At 42.0% G+C, this 19,043-nt stretch overlaps 1 long non-coding RNA gene across 1 annotated transcript; it reads right to left on the reverse strand.

Moving 5' to 3' along the window:
- Window positions 1-6,188: 6,188 nt before the first annotated feature.
- On the reverse strand, window positions 6,189-6,746 carry LOC123134996 (uncharacterized). The gene is made up of 2 exons (XR_006465802.1): window positions 6,579-6,746; window positions 6,189-6,413 (listed from the first exon to the last, which is right to left on the reverse strand). It is a non-coding gene; the product is annotated as an uncharacterized lncRNA (long non-coding RNA).
- Between the last annotated feature and the right edge of the window lie 12,297 nt (window positions 6,747-19,043).

Below are 19,043 nucleotides of genomic sequence, written 5' to 3' on the forward strand. Positions count from 1 at the left end.
CATTGAAAATAACATCATATGATGTAACCCCCATCATGGGGCTTGAACCCACGTCCACAAGGTTAAGAGCTTTGTGCGTTACCAACTGAGCAATAAACCTTTCAATATAATGGATTAAAGTTTGTGTACCTTAATTTTTTTGACAGAAGCAATTGGTAGCCCCCAAGGGCCGGCTCATTACACTGTGACGAGTTGCGTCTTCAATAAGGTGAGCAAAAAATGACTTTGCATTATCCCCCAAGTGTCATGGTGCATGCTTGAAGTGACATGAGACTTGCCTATTTGATGTAATCTCAACTTGAATAATGTAGCCCCCAAATGCCGGGTCATAAGCCTGAAGTGACTCGGGACTATTCCTTCAATTGTAGAATAAATCATATCCATTGATAATATAATAGCCATTGCGCTAAAGCGACTTTGAAAACCTTAATCATAATACTGGTTATTGATAACCATAATAAAATCCAGTCATGTTGGCTGTTTGAAGATTTGAATAATATAATCCAATGATTTATGAGCGCATAATTCCAATGGCGCAATCCAAATATATACTGGCGACTTATAGTCCCAGGCCAGGTTGGTTTAATAAACACTGGATAATTTATCATCATACTGGCGACTTATAGTCGAAAGCCAGGCCGGGTTAATAAACACCGGTTTATCATAAAGTGTTGTAAACCTCAAAAAGAGAAAATTTGTCAAATAAAATCATGGGAAGTGCAAGGCTTTTCATGGGCTGCGGAGCCCAAAATCGAGGCTTTTCATGGGCTGACAGACCACTGAGTTAAACCATTTTACAAAGCCTTTTAAGATGGACCTCACATTAACTAATCGTCGTTTTAACTTTGACAAGTTCAAGGTCTCTATAAGATTGACTTGCCAAACGTTCAGCGGGTCGTACCAGGATTACCTAGACGGAGTGGCTTACTTAAAGAAGGCAGGATAACCCGGGGTTTTAGGTGAATACACCTGGTTTCCAAGCCTGGCTTGATAGCCTATTGCAAGGGTGTAGACTCTTTGTTCTTTGAGAAGCAAAGAGCCCCCGAGCAATATTTTGAGATGTGCTTAGTGGGTGCCTATGTTTGAGTTGTGCTTTTGCAACACTCAATCTGTCCCCCAAGTGATTTCCCTGGTGGCCTTACATCAATCAAGAGGTGTAGCTATGGTTCGAATACGACCAAGCCCCCAAGTGATTTCCCTGGTGGCGTTACACCGGTCAAGAGGTGTAGCTATGGTTCGAATACGAACAAGCCCCCAAGTGATTTTTTATATGGCTTTATAAGCCGGATCAATGGGTAAACAAAACTTCGCTTTATAAACAGAAGCCCCCACATGATCAATAATATGATAAGCCAATAAGGCAGGATACCCATGTTTGAACCGCGCATCATGGCAGCAGTTCCTCTTCGGCAACCTTTAATTTTTTGCAAGAGATAAATTCTTCTTAAACCAGGATTTTGAACTGGATATTGAGAGCATTAGAGCTTTGCAAGAGATAGTTTCCTCTTAAAGCGGATTTGAACCAGATACTGAGGGCTTCAGCGCTGTGTGGGAAACAGGATTTCCCTTAAACTGGACTATAAACCGGAAGCATCATTGTGAACCGGAATATTTCTGACGGCCTTTAAATTTTCATCAATATAACAGTAGCCTCCGGGACCGGGTTATCTTTCCCTTCAACATCCTGGGGCACTTGAATTTGCTGAAACTGGCAAGACTTGCTGAGACATATCATCGTAGCCCCCGAGTTTTAAGATGACTCAAGGAGTTGACTTGACATTCTCCATACTTTGACCATAGAAGAATGTATATATCATCAGTTTGATAACGCAATGTAAATCCATAGAAGGTTGAGGTGACTGTGGCAAGTTATAAACAATCCCGTATGAGCCGTGTCAACAACTCGGCCAATGGTTCTTTCCAACTGGCTATTTGAAGTTAATCAAACTATAGTGGCGGTGACTTTGTGCACCTACTCATTTAGCAATCCAGTGCAGACGATGGCTGATGATACTTTGCCTCCAATTTGTTGGAAGAAAACCGGGCTTCCCAAGTAGTGACTTGCTCATACTAATAAACAGCTCATGCAGATAGGTGCATCCTAGTGTGTTGATGTAGACCAGGCCGCAAGAGACGGACGGAAAAGGCGACCGCAGCATCAGAGGCGGCATGGACAGATGAGTCGGCCGCAGCATTGTAAGCCAGCACGGGCTGGAAAATCGGCCGTCAGAACGGACGGGTGAGTTGTCTGCGGTGTTGTAAACCGGCGCAGACAGGTGAGCCGGCCGCAGTGTTGTTGTTGTAGACTGAGCCACAGAGGCGGCGACTTGCGCAAATCCATTAAACAGCAAGCAAATGCGATCCCGGCAAGTCGATGTAGACCGGGCCGCAAAAGCGGCAGCTTGTGTGTCCATTCATCGAGTAATATGTCATGGACTATCGCAGGACATTATCAGCCCGTGCTCCATACCCATGGTATAAACCACATTTGTAGTGAATAATTATCCTGTATACAAAAATATACAAATCAAAGTAATTTTTCTTTGACAAAAAACAACATGTGCTAAGAAAATATATTTTAGAGAGATATCACCGGATTCGTTCAGACGATCAATAACCCGTTTATCACGACAAAGGCGGCTCAGGCAGACCGGCGACTCAATATAGTCCGGGCGGTTCAGACAGACTAGCATCTCCGGCGGCTCAACACAGCAGAGGCGACCTACTACTTGATGGTCTCCTTTGTAATGGTGAATTAATGAATTGGTCGCGTGTGTTCGATGTAGCGGGGGTGTCCACTAGTGCAGGAGGAGCGCTAGTGCAAAAACAATATTTGCTCGCGCCCCGTTTGCGACATTTTTTAAGGAATAATGGTCCTGCAGAATAATATTATAGACCAAGTAATTGTTCTTTGATAAAAACAATATGTGTTAATAAAATAAATTCGAATGGGTATCACCTGATCCACTTTACAGTAGCACACTGCTCCTGGATCGCAGCAGCACCGACGGGTCGATGATAGTGACAGACCGCTTAGCGTGGGGTTCACGAAAGCAGAGGTGACCTAGCGTGCGTCGATTTAATGTACAGCAGCAGCGACAGTAGGGCCTAGGCCGGTTTACAGTGAAGGTGAGACCGCTCACAACGAGGGCGGTTTAACGGCTCAGTCGTGGCAGAGACCGGCAGCACGGCGCGGCAGCTAATTTGGCCACGGCGGCTTGAAAACAGAAATACAATCCGGTTCCGGGTCGTTGTCCTTTTTACCAATCTAATCTTCTTCGTTTCTTGATCTGATCACTGGAGTAGTACTTTTTTGTCTTTATGCACAGAACGGATTAAGCCTCCAATTGTCTCATGATTAAGAAGTACTACTATGTCTTTCTCCGTTCCCGCGCTCCTGCTAGGCTAAAAACAATACTTTCATCTGACATTGATTAACTTCCATGCACTATCTGCTTTTCTTCTGATTTTGGTCAGCTCCCATGCACTGTTTGCTTTCAACATGGACATGACCAGGCTAATTTCAGCAAGTTCATGTGTCGGCGAAACAAAACAGCAGCGGAAAAACGTTGTTGTCGGCGATTTGGGATTGGATTGCTTGCCCATACCAACAGCGATTGACTTCTCTTCAGACTCAAATATTGTACTATCTGATCAAAGGTTGATGACGATTCTGATCTCCTGACGATGAACTGGCCGGCTCTGCCCGAGGTTATCCCACGCCGGGTTATTCTGCGTGATTGTTTCATGCCAGCTCTTTTTATCCAACACATCGCGAGATTCTTGATCCGTTAAGAAATCCCTCCAAGAACTCAACACCATCATGCGCATAGCCCCATGGTGGGCGCCAACTGTCGTGGATTTGTCACGACAGATGTCCTAGTGTGAGGACTTAGTCGTGAGGCCAATGCATCTATGTGGTAGCTTGAAGGGGTTGGTCGGAATCGAGAGACGCGTGGTGAATCAGCACACAAGACAAGGATCAAGACAGCTTCGGGCCCCGGGAAACATCATTCGGTAATAACCCTACATGCTATTTGTGGCTAGGTCTCATTATGCTTATGAGGGAGTCGCCGGTAAACTAGCTCTTTGTGTCTAGCCCTAGAGATTGTTTCTTCTTGCTTGTCCCTCTTTGGGGAGCCCTACCCCTCCTTATATATGTTGAAGGGGCGGTTTGCATGACTAGTCCTAGTTGGATTAGGATTACTCTATTACAAGTGGAGTCCTAGTCTTGCTTCCTTTTTAGGGGAATATTCCTTGTGTTTTCCTCATAAACAGGCCCACCATAACATGAACCGGCCTTCCATAAACCGCCTTCTGGGCCACTAGGTCTTGTCGTTCCTCTGACCCGCTCGCTGGGTCACCCATGAGTCACCAGGCTCGGGCGGGTCACTTAGTGAGTCGCCAAGTCCGGACGGGTTACGCCACGGGGTATATCCCCGACATCTACGATGATATTTTTGTCTTGGACGGCCCAAAGAATGTCATGCAGCTGCATCTTCGGCCCACCCAAGACGAAAATCCCATTTTCTGTCATGTTTTTTGTCATAAAAGTGGAGCCCACCACATCTATGATGATACGTGTTTTTTTTCACAATTAATGCCATAGATGTGTCATCACCATGACAGGAAAAAATTCATTCGGGCCAAAATGTCACAAATGTGTCTTTTTTGTAGTGAAAGGTTGTGTGGAGAAGCCTTGGGCTGAGGTGAGAGGGAAGAGAATGGCCCAACAACAATTTTTTATTTGCTAATACATCTAATGATTAAACCGGCTATAGTGCCACTATAGTTTTACTATTGGGGTATCATACGACCTCTGAATGCGAGGAAATTTGACAGCCAATCTACATAAAATGTAATAAGATCGCACGCCAACTTTAAACCCATTCCGAGAATGTTTTACTCCCACTTGGAAAATGATTCTTTAGCGATGTCACATGGCATGTGCAAGTGTGTGGTTGGTCCTAGAACGGTTAACAAAGACAACGGAAAGAAGTGGCAACTACCAACGGATGCAAGTTTTTTTTAAATGACAGCGACGGTGTGCTGATCCAATGCGAATGATGCGATGATGAATGCAACAAATATATATATATATATGGTCTATCTACTAATTATATATATAGTGTTACTATTCATCACCCAGGGTGCAGAATAAGTTATTCTTCACCCGAGGTAATTTTACGATCGCTTTCTAAATAAATTACGTTTAGAATATAAATATTTACGTGTAGATTGATTCAATATGTAAAATTTCGTTTAAAAAATAAAAATATAGGTTATAAGACCAGAAAAATCACATTTTATGTATGTTTTACACTATGTTTTTACATTCATAATTTTACGTAACATAAAATATTTTTTACGGCGAGTACATATTTTCTTACGTTCTCTTTTTATGTATGAAATAAGACAAAATTTACGAAACATAAAAATACGGTGCATTGATGTCAAAATAGAGAGGGGTGAAGAATAATTATTCCTCACCCAGGATGACGAATAGCGCGACCCTATATATATGGAAGGCATGTGGAATGTTTGTCTCGGGCTGTTACAGCAGTGGCCTACATGGGCATAGTGTGTGACTTGCCAGAGGAAAGCTCTCATCGGTCTATTTTGCATCTCAAGGGATTCCTTGGGCCTAAGAAAATAGGCCATGCAGTAGTTTGGTATGGCAGCCAAAATGGAGTTGATCATGATGATGTGCCATCCCCAGGAATGAAAGGTCGCATGCCTCTCTAATAACCTTTTGTCAACACGCTAGGTGATTGGCATCATTAGTCCAAGGGAAATCTTGTTTATTGACAGCGGCAGTCCCAGGTAGGTGCATGAAAAAGTTGGCAGGGGCAGCACATGACCTCAGCAATCTATATAGATGTATTGTGCTCTACTCCAATAGGCACCAGAGTGCTTTTATGGAAGTTAATCTCAACCCGATGAATGGGAAGAGTAGAGAATTCCCTTTAAAAATCTTGCCAAGGAGGAGGGGAGTGATGTTCGTGAGATTTAATTGGATATTTTAACAATTTATATGGAGAGTATTTATGTTTTCTTAAGAAATTCATTTTCGACAAGGTTTACAAAATGGTGCATGTTCATGGTGCCTTCATTTATCTTCTATTTCATATGTTGAATTTAGGGAGGTTATACGTCCAATTCATGAGCAAGTCTATCTATTTCAATAATGAAAATAAAATAGCAAGCTTTCTTTATTCATAGGTTAAAAACGACAACCCAAAAGTTTCATCTCGGGGGTTGAGTGGTGTTTATTCCATAGGGCAACAACAATAATCAACATCTTTGCAGTAGCCTCCAGGGTTTATGCAATACTTGTAGCACGCCTTGTTAGTGCATTTAGGAAACTTCATTGGATAGCAACTTTCAGGTAGTGGTATTGCATCTGCATGTATCTGCACAAAATGAACACACGTCGTTAGTCCTATAACATGGTATGAAATTTGTCATATTTTGTTTAGCATAACAATATATAGACAATTTTTATGGAGAGTTGAACATTATATATTGAAAATAAAGTTCCATTTTGGGGATTCAGAAAGGAAGCTATATAGCATAACCTCATTGTTCGCATGGCATGGGGACACAATAGTAGCCAGTACCATGAGAGCCACCAAAAAGAAGGGACCAAGATTCATCTTGAAGGTTGCCATTTGGTGAGGCCAACAAGTGACTTCTATGCTCAATTGTTGTGCTAATATGCGGTGTGTTTCAAAGTTCACTTTGACGGTGTTTATATAGGTGCCTATTGATGCATTTTTCGAGTATTTATTTGAAAATAAATCTAGTATCTTCTATATCAAAATATTGGCTGCCAAATCAATAATTAAATGGGGTAATATAATATATTGTGTGTTAATAGCACCTCACACATGTAGAATGCATTAGTTGTGTACAATTATACAACATCATTTGTAGAAAATCTTTCTGTATCAATTAAACACATTAGTTTTGATAGGTAAATCAAATGCCCTATGTATCGATAATATCTTTAGTGAGATAAATGGATTAATATTGTACATCAATTCAATATTTTGTGTATCAATGTGGGGTAAAATAAAATAAGTACAATATCATCAATATGAATATTTTAGCTATCACATCAATCGTTTAATGGGACAACATACTTTTTTCAATAACACTTGGCACATGACGAATGCATTATTTGTGAATAATTAATAACATATCTTTTGAATAAATTATTTGTATCAAAGGAATTAATTAGTTTTTACATGTATAAAATATATATTTCATGAGAAATTAGTAATTTTGTATAAGGAGATAAATGCATTAATTATGATACATTAATGCAATATTTATCATCAATATCTTCAGCCATAAAGTGAAAGCACTAACTATGGGAAAAATCTGTGTTAGCCACTGACAGTGGTGGCCTAATAACAACCTTGCTCAATGTATTGTGCACAATGTGTTTTGACTTGAGTTATATTGTTTGGAAGCTTGATAATCCCCAATTGAGGGCAGTTATTGTAGCACTTTTCAAACTCGAGGTAATAATTTTGGAGTGTCGAAGCAAAGGGATCTAAAGGTAGGATTCGTATTCTCTCATGTTCTATCTACTAATGATAGTATCAAATGGACACCGAATGCTTGCTTTACCTAGAAACAATGAATACAACTACTTTACATGTATAAAAGGATTGATGGGTGATATTTTTATACTCATTTCACCTTTGCTCAAACCGAGGTATTTCATTTAAAAATAGATATTCGCTCCGATATTGGTACTAATGACTAATGAATGCAAAGGGTTTTACAAACCCTCTCTTTGATGTGTTTCCACAAAAAATGGACTAAAAATGGAAGAAATCTCGCGTGGAAATTAAATGGAAGGAGAATGAAGGAAGAAGGTATCAACAGGAGGCGTTCTATGAAGACAGAGCAAAAGCTGACATTCCATATGGGTGCCCGTGCCTGTATGGTGTGGATTTCGAGACAAATCGTACACCTGAACGACTTTAATTAAAGGACTCAAATGAAATGCCAACAGAACAACAAGCACAAAAGCTAGAAACATCTTCTTCATCCACAAACCCTAGACGCCGCCATCTCCATCGCCATAGCCATATCCACCACCACCATAGTGCTCTCTCATCTAGTTCATACTTCTAATCATGTATCACACAAGGCATCCATTGTAAAACCTATTTGTAATCAATCAGTCCAAGATGTGTTCTTCAATGTTTTATTCCCGCGATCCAATCTCGATGTGTGAGTAGTTCGGTAAGATATGGGTTGAGGCATGAGCATTGCAAACCAATTTATTTGTTGAGGGGATCAATGGAAGACTTTTACATAGCATCCGGTTTGTGTGAAATAAAATTTTCCGTGAAGATGTCTCTTTCCTTGTATGTGATCTTCATCCTTGCAGGTAGCCAGGATCATGGAGATCGAGCACTGGTGAGGCTTGGGACAAGGAGGCCACGAAATGTTATACCGAACACTGGTGACAGTAAAGTTCAGTAGGGTAACATGGATCATATCCTTGGGGATAAATGAGGTGTACTCATTAAGCGCCCAAAGCCCTTTTCTTATTTTATTATCTTAACTATCAAGGATCCCTGCACGATAGATAGGACCTGCGGTAGGAAAACTGATTCTTCATGTAGGACTCTTGTCGGTCAAGATGTTATTTGGACACATCCCCCACTCTGATCCATCACAAGCACATCTCGATTGGTGATATCTATAGCACAAATTAATATCCTATTTGATCCCAGTGCAAATACAAGGTTGTAAGCATAAGACCTTATACTCGTACCTATCTTTATTATAAGTGTTTGAATTACTGGTTGCTTATTGATCCGGTCAAAAGCTGGATTTGACTCTTTGACAAAAGCTTGGGAGACACCATCGCTTCAAGGGAATGCTCCTCTTGTGGCTTCAATAACCCAGGGTCACCTTTAGGGAAATAGGTATGGGATATTCTTTTCTGTTCCAATACTGGACAAACGAACGCATTTTCCTGGGAGTTTTAGTTGAGACACAAGATCAAACGGTCGCAGTTTCGGGAATGTTATCTGGCGAGTGGGCCCAGTTTTTATTTTCTTCCTATAAAAAGTATGCTACGTGGTGTCGGCTTAGTCAACAAACGATTGTGCCAACCTTGACCGTTCAATTGACATTCAACGCCTATTATTTTTCTTGATTCTCTTCTTACTCCAGCCGCCAAAGCCAGACTAGTGCCGGCGACATTGCCTGCTCCCGCCTCCCACAGTTGGCTGTGCTACCGCGCACGCATCATGGCCACATCGCACCCTAAAACCCTGTGCACCTTCCCCGGCTCTTATTCGTTTCCGTCCGATGCATCACCATCGTCCTCCATGTTGGTTCCCTGGCCGCGGCACGGCCCTTCGGTGTTTTCAACATGGTTAACAACTGAGAAGAATAAGCAGATGATTGTACATGGTGAGGATGACAGTAGGGACCCACCAGGATCATAGCAGTAGGCAAGCAAGTGCCTCCTTTATTACAAGAAAAAAAGGTTCCTCCTAATGGTTTCTAGACATCTGGGTCACACGCCACTGTCAACGTAGTCAATAAGCAAGATAATTGAGCACGAAGCGGCTGACACCCGGGACCCAACAGCGCGCATACTATTTTCTTGTTTTCAGGGCGGAGAAGGGTATCAACTAGGTTGTGTGGGAGCTGTGACCCGTCTAGCCCAGGCTTTCATTTCATATGTTTACCAAATGACCAACCAAGTTTTTTCCCTTTCTGAAAATGGTTAGCCCAACTATTTTTTTTGCAGAATATCCAACATAGGCCTACTTGCTTTTCTACGCCCTCCTAGGCTAAAAATCTTTCAACACGAGGAGGGGTGCATTCGGGGTTGCCTAGAAAATGGGCTATAAGTAATAAGAAATGGGTTGTAAGATGAAAAAATACAGCAAATAGGCAATTAGTTCCAAAATACTTTTTGATTTTTGATTTTGATATTTTTAAATTTCATTATTTTTGTGCGGGTAAAATTTCATTGGATTTAAATTAAGGTATGTTTAGATTTTATATTAATTTCAAATATGGCTAGAAATTTCAGGTTGTATACTATTTGGGATAGATTTGGAGGCTGACTTGTGGGTCTACTAGGTTGACGTGTATGAAAGGCATTGTCAATTTAGTCCACAAATGATTCTAGCAGTAGTGGCCACAGAATGTTAATGCAACGGCCCTGTTGCTTCTTCAATATCTGACCCTCTTGCTCTTGCCGCCCAAACCAGCACCGGTGGGACTGTCTGCTCCCGCCTCCCATGGCCGGCTGTGCTGCCGCACAGGCCACACCGCCCCACCCTACTCCATCGCTGGCCAGGCTATTCCTCTACTCACCCACACCTCCAGTTATTTTCCAACGACGACAGCCGAACCAGTAAACCCTCGTACTCCCCACTGCGTGGGCAACCACTGTCATGTCTTCCTCGGCTCCGGGTCGTTCCCTTCCTAGTCCTCACCATCGTCCACCGCCCTGGTGCTATCGGTGCGGCGTGGTGAATGTGGTCAACGAATGACATCCATTAGAAGAGGATTGTACGTGGAAAGGCTAACAGCTGGGTCCACGACCGTATGCAAGTAAGTGCCTCCTTGTTACGCGCAAAATAATGATTCCTCCACTTGACAACGGGGACCTGTCAGAAGGACCTCTATATTTCACGAAAAAAATGTTCCTCCCGCTGATAGCTCGGACCCACCAGCTATATCTTTGCACACAAGGAAGTGCCTCCTTATTACACAAAAATTACTCCCCTGCTAGCTGGAACCCACCATATTTGGAGGATGACATGTGGGCCCACTAAGTTGATGGGGACGCATGATTTGTCAACTTAGTCAATATAAACGATTCTAGCTACAGCAATCGTACAGTGTCCATCCAACACCCGTCGTGCTTCTTCAACCTCTGATCTTCCTGCTCCAGCCGCCCAAACCATCGCCGATCGTGTCGCATGCTCCTACGTCCCGTGGCCGTCTGTTCTGCCACGGAGGCCTCACCACCCCACCCTACTATCATCGCTGGCCTGGTCATCCCTGTACTCAGCCAGACCTCTTGTTATTCTCCGGGGATGGCAGCCTCACACTATAGCCGTAGCAGTAAACCCTTGTACTCCCCTCCGTGTGGGAAACAACTGCCGAGTCTTCCATGGCTCATGGTCATTCCCTTTGTAGGCCTCGTCGTTGTCCCTGCCTTGGTGCTCTCGAGGCGGCGTGGTAAACGTGGTCAAGCAACAACTTCCATCGGAAGAGGACTGTACGTGGAGAGGCTGACAGCTGGGTCCACGACCGCAGCAAGGAAGTGCCTCCTTATTACGTGCAAAATAATGATTCCTCCACCTAACAACGGGGATGCATCGGAAGGGCCACCGTATTTTGCGAAAAAAACTTTTCCTCCCTGACAGCTGGAACCCACCAACTACATCTTCGCGCGAAAGGAAGTGCGTCCATACTGCAGGAAAAATAATGATTCTTCCCCCTGACAACTAGGACCCACCAGCTATATCTTCGCACGCAAGGAAGTGCGTCCTTATCCTCCCTGGCAGCTGGGACTCACCCGATCGAAGCATACGTAGCGTTGTCTGTCTGGTCGCGAACGTGTACGGACATACTTGTCGATTGGTCTCTCTGCAGCGATGAACTGTGGCCGAGTAAGGAGCGGCACGTGTCATAGTAGAGGCGCCGATGTAGCATGTCATGGAGTCCCGTCTATATCATGTACACGTACGTACAACCATGCTGCAAGAAAGTAAATACGACGACGTACGTACATATGGGTGGGGTCTCGAACACGTACAACAATGTCGTCCTCTTCATCGGCAGCCAACCGGCTAGGACACAAAGGAGGAAACAACAGTGTGTTCATCGGGAGGCAATCAACTAGGTCAAAATACATCGTGTTCATCAGGAGCTGACCGGCTTGGACGGAACAGCCGAAACGAGGTCTGGCGTACCGTAGAATGGAGGAAATGACCTTCTGTTCGACCGTGTATGATCGAAACAGGGTACTGTTCATCGGGAAGGTGCGGTGTATCAAAAAATGGAGGAAGCAGAATTCTGTTTGAGAGCCTACGGTCGAAACAGGGTCATGATGATCAGGAGGGGTCTGGCGTACCGCAAAACAGAAGAAACGGACTTCTGTTGGAGTGCCTACGGTCGAAACGGGGTCCTGTTCATCCACCGTCTACTGCCTCGCTCCAGCCTCCACGGGGTACTGTTCATCCAGCCTCCACCGGCTACTGTTCATAGAGCCTCCACGGGATCCTGTTCATCCACCCCCAACCAGCTGGTGTGCAACGGCCTCCTCGGGGACCTATTCATCTAGCGGCAATGACCTACTACCACGGGGTATGATTCATCCAACCCCCACTGGGAATTGTTCATCCACAACTGACCAACCGGCTTGACTCACCACGTCTTGACTCGTTCTACATACCACGCGCACGGTAGCAACGGTCACAGTTCATCGAGAGGCAACCCAACACCGGCTGGCTACGTCTCATACGGGGGCTCGATTGGCTCAGTAAAAAGCAGTGGTGATCGATCGCTCGGGTTCAGTTAGCAGTAGAAGTGAAGGAACCGCTCGGGTTCAGTCAGTAGCAAATGAAATGCTCGGGTTCGGTTAACAGCCAAGGGATTGATTGCTCGGGTTTAGTAATGTGCGATTGCTCGGATTCAGTTAGCCAATGCCTCGCACACATGCGTGTACATGAGAGAAACGGGCAAACCATAGTGCATCGCTCGGCCCCGACCACCCACCGTAACCGGAACTCCCCGATATTTTCCTTGCCCTCGCATCTACCATGATTTTTTCTCATGGACGGCCCAAAGAATGTCATGCAGCTGCATCTCCGGCCCGCCTAGGACGAAAAGCCCATTTTCTGGCATGATTTTTTGTCATAAAAGTGGAGCCCACCACATCTATGATGATACGTGTTTTTTCATAATCAACGTCATAGATGTATCATCACCATGACAAAAAATTCATTCGGGCCAAAATGTCATAGATGTGTCTTTTTTTGTAGTGAATGGTTGTGTGGAGAGGCCTTGGGCCGAGGTGACAGGGAAGAGAATGGCCCAGCAACAATTTTTTATTTGTTAATACATCTAACGATTAAACCGGCTATAGTGCCACTATAGGTTTACTATTGGGGTATCATACGACCTCCGAATGCGAGGAAATTTGACAGCCAATCTACCTAAAATGTAATAAGATCGCACGTCAACTTTAAACCCATTCTGAGAATGTTTTATTCCCACTTGGAAAATAATTCTTTAACGATGTCACGTGGCATGTGCAAGTGTGTGGTTGGTCCCAGAACGGTCAATGAAGACAACAGAAAGAAGTGGCAACTACCAACGGATGCAAGTTTTTTTTTTTAAATGACAGCAACGGAGTGTTGATCCAATGCGAATGATGCGATGATGAATGCAACAAATATATCTATATATATAATGTGACTATCATGAAAATATGGAAGGCATCTGGAATGTTTGTCTCGGGTTGTTACACCAGTGGCCTACATGGGCATAGTGTGTGCCTTGCCAGAGGAAATCTCTCACCGGTCTATTTTGCTTCTCAAGGGATTCCTTGGGCCAAAGAAAATAGGCCATGCAGTAGTTTGGTATGGCAGCCAAAACGGAGTTGATCATGATGACGTGCCCTCCCCAAGAATGGAAGGTCGCATGCCACCCTGATAACCTTTTGTCAACACGCTGCATAACTGGCATCATTAGTCCAAGGAAAATCTTGTTTATTGATAGCGGCAGTCCTAGGTAGGTGCACGAAAAATTAGACAGGGGGCATCACATGACTTCGGCAATCTGTATAACTACTTTGTGCTGTACTCCAATAGGCAACAGAGTGCTTTTATGGAAGTTAATCTCAACCCAGTGAATGGAGAGGAGTTGAGAATTCCCTTTAAAACTTTTGCCAGGGAGGAGGGGAGTGATGTTCATGAGATTTAATTGGATATTTGAACAATTTATATGGATAGTATTTATGTTTTCTTAAGAAATTCATTTTCGACAAGGTTTACAAAATGGTGCATGTTCATGGTTCATTCATTTATCTTCTATTTCATATGTTGAATTTAGGGAGGTTATACGTCCAATTCACGAGCAAGGCTATCTACTTCAATAACGAAAAGAAAATAGCAAGTTTTCTTTAGTCATAGGTTAAAAACGACAACCCAAAAGTTTCATCTCGGGGGTTGAGTGGTGTTTAGTCGATAGGGCAACAACAATAATCAACATCTTTGCAGTGGCATCCAGGGTTTATGCAATACTTGTAGCACGCCTTGTTAGTGCATTTAGGAAACTTCATTGGATAGCAACTTGCAGGTACTCGTATTGCATCTGCATGCATCTCAAAATCTTGGCCGCCAAATCAATAATTAAATGGGGTAATATAATATATTGTGTATTAATAGCACCTCACACATGTAGAATGCATTAGTTGTGTACAATTATATAACATCGTTTGTAGAAAATCTTTCTGTATCAATTAAACACATTAGTTTTGATAGGTAAATCAAATGCCCTATGTATCACCAATATCTTTAGTGAGATAAATGGATTAATATTGTACATCAATTCAATATTTTGTGTATCAATGTGGGGTAAAATAAAATAAGTACAGTATCTTCAATATGAGTATTTTAGCTATAACATCTATCATTTAATGGGACAACATACTTTTTTCAATAACACTTGGCACATGACCAGTGCATTATTTTTAAATAATTAATACCATATCTTTTGAATAAATTATTTGTATCAAAGGAATTCATTAGTTTTTACATGTATAAAATACGTATTTCTTGAGAAATTAATAATAATTTTGTATAGGGAGATAAATGCATTAATTATGATACATTAATGCAATATTTATCATCAATATCTTCTGCCATAAAGTGAAAGCACTAACTATGGGAAAAATATGTGTATTGTGCACAATGGTGGCCTAAAAACAACCTTGCTCAATGTATTGTGCACAATGTGTTCTGACTTGAGTTATATTGTTTGGAAGGTTGATAATCCCCAATTGAGGGTAGTTATTGTAGCACTTTTCAAACTCGAGGTAATAATTTTGGAGTGTCGAAGCAAAGGGATCTAAAGGTAGGATTCGTATTCTCTCATGTTCTATCTACTAATGATAGTACCGAATGGACACCGAGCGCTTGCTTTACCTAGAAACAATGAATACAACTACTTTACATGTATAAAAAAGGGATTGATGGGTGGTATTTTTACACTCATTTCACCTTTGTTCAACCGAGGTATTTCATTTAAAAATAGATATTTGCTCCGATATTGGTACTAATGACTAATGAATGCAAAGGATTCTACAAACCCTCTCTTTGATGTGTTTCCACAAAAAAATGGACTAAAAATGGAAGAAATCTCATGTGGATACGAAATGGAAGGAGAATGAAGGAAGAAGGTATCAACAGGAGGCGTTCTATGAAGACAAAGCAAAAGATGACGTTCCATATCGGTGCCCGTGCCTATATGGTGTGGATTTTGAGGCAAATCGTCCATGTGAACAACTTTAATTAAAGGACTCAAATGAAATGCCAACAGAATGACGAGCACAAAAGCTAGAACATCTTCATCATCTTCTTCAAACACAAACCCTAGACGCCGCCATCTCCGTTGCCATAGCCATATCCACCACCACCATAGTGCTCTCTCATCTAGTTCATACTTCTAATTGTGTATCACACAAGGCATCCATTGTAAAACCTATTTGCAATCAATCAAAACAAGATGTGTTCTTCAATGTTTTATTCCCGCGATATAATCTCGATGTGTGAGTAGTTCGGTAAGATATGAGTTGAGGCATGGGCCTTGCAACCCAAGTTATTTGTTGAGGGGATGTGTTAAATAATTTTTTTGGTGAAGATGTCTCTTTCCTTGTCCGTGATCTTCATCCTTGCAGGCAGCCAGGATCATGGAGATCAAGTACTGGTGAGGCTAGGAACAAGGAGACCGTGAAATGCTATACCAAACACTGGTGACAGTAAGGTTCAGTAGGGTAACATGGATCATATCCTTGGGGATAAATGAGGTGTAGTCACTAAGCGCCCAAAGCCCTTATGTTATTTCATTATCTTAACTATCAAGTGATCCCCGCACGGCAGATAGGACCTGCGGTAGGACAACTGATTCTTCATGTAGGACTCTTGTCGGTCAAGATGTTATTCGGACACATCCCCACTTTGATCCATCACAAGCACATCTCGATTGCTGATTTCTATAGCACAAATAAATATCCTATTTGATCACGGTGCAAATACAAGGTTGTAATCATAAGGCCTTATACTCGTACCTATCTTTATTATAAGCGTTTGAATCACTAGTTGCTTGTTGATCCGGTCAAAAGCTGGATTTGACTCTTTGACAAAAGCTTGGGAGACACCATCGCTTCAAGGGAATGTTCCTCTTGTGGCTTCAATAACCCAGGGTCACCTTTAGGGAAATAGGCATGGGATATTCTTTTCTATTCCAATACTGGATCAATAAAAGGAGGTATCAAGCCCTATTTCCGGCGCCGTTGCTGGGGTGGAGTTTAGTATTCCTAGTCTATATGTTTAGAGTTTTTGTTGAAGTTAAACTTTAGCTTTTGTTTTTACTTTTATGTTTTTAGTTTAAGTTTATTTTTGTTGCAAATCTTATCAGTTGAATAACCAAAAGATTACTATGGCTCGTAATCTTGGGAGTTTTGCTACTCCCAACAACAACTTCATGTGTGAACCTATAGCGCAACCTGAGATAGCAGCCGCTTAGTATGAGATGGAGGAATGGTTAATCTTTCATATGTCTTATAATGGGTTAAATCATATGCCAAAGCTATGCTTGATACATCTGTAGGAGGAACAATCATGGGAAACACCATAGAAGATCTCAAGAAACTACAAGATGATATGCAAGAGAAGCATGCCCAATGGCATGTTGAAAGAACCACCACTAAAAGTGTGAATGCCATGGAAGAACATAACACGGAGTTGACTGATACTTCCTGAGCTTGCATTGATTTTTCCCTTGAAGAGGAAAGAGTAATGTAGAAAAGTGGAGATAAGTATTTCCCTCAGTTAAGAACCAATGTATCAATCCAGTAGGAGGTACAAGCAAGTCCCCAGTAGATGCACCTTCACAAACTAACAAACACTTGCACACAACATGAAAAGGGGGTTCTCGATCCCTTCACGGTCACTTGCAAGAGTGAGATCTAAAAGAGATAGTATAAAAGGTAAACAAAAGGAAAAGTAAAGTAAATATAAATATAAATAAAGTGCAGCAAGTGGACTCTTGGTTTTATAGATCTTATATGATGGAAAATAGACCCCGGGGCCATAGGTTTCACTGAAGGCTTCTCTCTTGAAGATAGCATTTGGTGGGTGAACACATTACTTTTGAGCAATTGATAGAAAATTGAATAATTATGACGATATCTAAGGCAATAATCATGAATATAGGCATCTTGTCCATGACAAGTACCCCAAAATGATTCTGCATCTACTACTATTACTCCACACATTGACCGACTCCTGCATGCATCTAGAGTATTAAGTTCATAAGAACATAGCAACGCTTTAAGCAAGATGACATGATGTAGAGGGATATATCCAATCAATGTGGTAAAAACTCCCTATTTTTATCCTTGATGGCAACAATACAATATGTCCTCGCTAACATTTCTGTGACTCGATGAGTGCACCGCAAGATTGAACCCAAAACAAAGCACCTCTCCCATTGCAAAACCAATCTAGTTGTCCAAACCAAATCGATAGTTCAAAGAGAAATACAGTGATATCTTAATCATGCATAAAAGAGTTCAAAGAAGACTCAAATATTCAAAGATAATCTGATCATAAAACCACAACTCATCGGATCTCAACAAACACACCGCAAAAGAAGATTACATCAAATAGATCTCCAAGAACATTGAGGAGATCATTGTATTGAAGATACAAGAGAGAGAATAAGACATCTACCTACTAGCTATGGATCCCTAGGTCTGTGGTAAACTACTCACACATCATCGAAAGGGCAGAAAGCACTACAAAAAAATACACTTCCGTGATGATACGTGTTTGTCACAGTAGGTCGCTTTTCTGTCATGCATGTACATCCATGACAATTTTATGACAGAATCAAGATAGTCATACCTATGCTGTCATAGAAGTGTTCCATGACATTACCAAAATTATCATCAGAGAAGTGTCCACTTCCATGACGATAAAACACGCGTCATAGAAGTGCTTTCGTCAAGGGTGACCGACACGTGGCATCCATCGTAACGGAACGCCGTTAAGCTATCGGGTCCGGTTTGGATCCGATAACGCGTTAACAGCCCCGACCAATGGGGATTTTCCACGTGTAAAATCATCATTGGCTGGAGGAAACACGTGTCGGCTCACCGCTGGGACAGATGTCATCCACTCATTGGACCCAAAGCGCCTATGATACGTCGACAAGTGGCACGACCCAACAGAGGCCCATTCATGTGAAAAGGCCGGCCCGTTTGTCTTGGTCAAAAGGTGGCGGGCCGGCCCACGGCAAGCCTGTTAATGACATGTTCGCATATAGCCCAATTATAGCCCACTAACCCAGGGCCCGTTTGTAACATCCCAAAATTCTAAATTTTGGAATGTTATAATAAATAGATAGATTTGTTTGTTTGTTTGAATTGTTGTGTGATTGATTGAGTGAAATTTGAAACTTTTTGAAAGTTAAATGAGAGGGAATAAAAGGACTTTCCCAAACTTTCATTTTTGTTTTCTGATCTCCGTGAATTCAAATATTTCTCATCACAAAACCCTGGAGAGAGGATAACATGACTTCTTCCATTTAAATGAAAAAGGGGTGTTGAAAATATTTGAATTTCATTTGGAAATATTTTCTAATTCATAAACTTCATGCAACTCAGTGATTTTCACGAGCGAAGATAAAATGACTTCTTCAAATTATATGAAATATGAGTTGGGAGTTTCAAAGAATTAAATTCAAAGTTCTTT

Source organism: Triticum aestivum, chromosome 1A (genome assembly GCF_018294505.1).
Source record: "Triticum aestivum cultivar Chinese Spring chromosome 1A, IWGSC CS RefSeq v2.1, whole genome shotgun sequence".
In the NCBI taxonomy this organism is placed as follows: domain Eukaryota; kingdom Viridiplantae; phylum Streptophyta; class Magnoliopsida; order Poales; family Poaceae; genus Triticum; species Triticum aestivum.